This window comes from Tupaia chinensis, unplaced genomic scaffold (genome assembly GCF_000334495.1).
Source record: "Tupaia chinensis unplaced genomic scaffold, TupChi_1.0 Scaffold144058_1, whole genome shotgun sequence".
Taxonomy (NCBI): domain Eukaryota; kingdom Metazoa; phylum Chordata; class Mammalia; order Scandentia; family Tupaiidae; genus Tupaia; species Tupaia belangeri.
The window spans coordinates 1176175-1177828 of NW_006203910.1; the positions used below are offsets into that span (position 1 = coordinate 1176175).

General features: G+C 44.0%; 1 pseudogene; it reads left to right on the top strand.

The window, feature by feature from the left end:
- Window positions 1-315: 315 nt before the first annotated feature.
- LOC106733556 (high mobility group protein B1 pseudogene) lies at window positions 316-933 on the top strand (annotated as a pseudogene).
- The last annotated feature ends 721 nt before the right edge of the window (window positions 934-1654 follow it).

Genomic DNA, 1654 nt, shown 5'->3' on the forward strand with positions numbered 1-1654 from the left:
ATCACCCCCCAGGGGGGATGGTCACGCCGCAATCCCTTCTCCTCCATTCTCTTCTCGGGATCTTGGGCACGCACGCACATGCACCTGGCGTGAGTTTAAGCCACCGGGTCAGAGACTCGAACCGTGGTGGACTACGTGGAAGTCCAGCGACATAGCCATTACGCTAACTACTGGTCCCCACATCATAGCATTTAAACAAGACTCAGAGTCTCACAATATACTATTCAAAATGTCCATGACAGATAGAGACAGTGCTGGGGCAAGTGACATCCAGATGGCAATGGGCAACTCTGTGCCTCGTGGAGGAAAGAAAACATGGGCAAAGGAGATCCTAAGAAGCCAAGAGGCCAAATGTCATCATATGCATTCTTTGTCCAAATATGCCCGGAGAAGCACAAGCAGCAGCACCCAGAGTTTTGGTCAACTTCTCAGAGTTTTCTAAGTGCTCTGAGAGGTAGAAGACCATGCCTGCTAAAGAAATAGGAAACTTTGAAGATATGGTAAAGATGAACTAGGCCTGTTATATAAGAGAAATAAAAATTTATATCCCTCCTAAAGGGGCAACAGAAAAGAAGTACAAGAAGCCCAATGTACCAAATAGGTCTCTTTCAGCCTTTTAATTGCTCTGTTCTGAGTATAGCTCCAAAATCAAAGGAGAACACCCTGGCCTACCCATTGGTGATGTTGCATACACTGGGAGAGACGTGGAATGACACTGCTGCAGATGATAAACAGCCTTAGGAAAAGAAGGCTGCTGAACTGAAGGAAAAATGCGAAAAGGATACTGCTGCATGCCGAGCTAAAGTAAAGCCTGGTGGAGCAAAAGATGGAGTTGTCAAGGCGGAAGAGAACAAGGAAGAGTTAAAAGACGAGGAAGATGAGGGATAGGAGGAAGAGGAAGAAAATGAAAACGATGAAGATGATGATGAATAAGTTGGTTCTAGCAGTTTTCCCCTTGTCTATGAAGCATTTAACCCTCTTGTACACAACTCACTCTTTTTAAAGGAAAAAATTGAAATATAATTCTCTGTAATTTTTTTTATTTGTATAGCATCTTCTTTTTTTTTTTTTTTGAGAGGTTTTCGCTATAGGGTGCATGTGCGCGCCAGGCAGACAGAGAGAGCCAGAGAGAAAGAAAGCGAGAAATCACCCCCCAGGGGGGATGGTCACGCCGCAATCCCTTCTCCTCCATTCTCCTCTCAGGATCTTGGCCACGCACGCACACGCGCCTGGTGTGAGTTTTAAGCCACCAGGTCCAGGACATGAACCGCGGTCGACTACATGGGAGTCCAGCGACATAGCCATTACACTAACTGCTGGTCCCTGTATAGCATCTTTTTGTTGTTGTTGTTATTTCCTGATATAGTTATCACCCCCAAATGTATCTTCAGATAACCCTGTCCTGATGGTATTTTCAGTAACCACTAACCTTTCCTGGTACAGTTTTGAGGTTGTAAATTCACATGGAAATTTAAAGCAGGTTCTTGTTGATGCACAGAACAAATTATTGTGTTATCAGAAAAGTCATGTTGTATGTTTCTATGTAAAACATATGGGGATGGTAGTTTTTTCATCTTCAGTCATCCCTGATGAAGCTTATATGAAATAATTGTTCTGTTAACTGAATACCACTCTGTAATTGCAACCCCCCCCC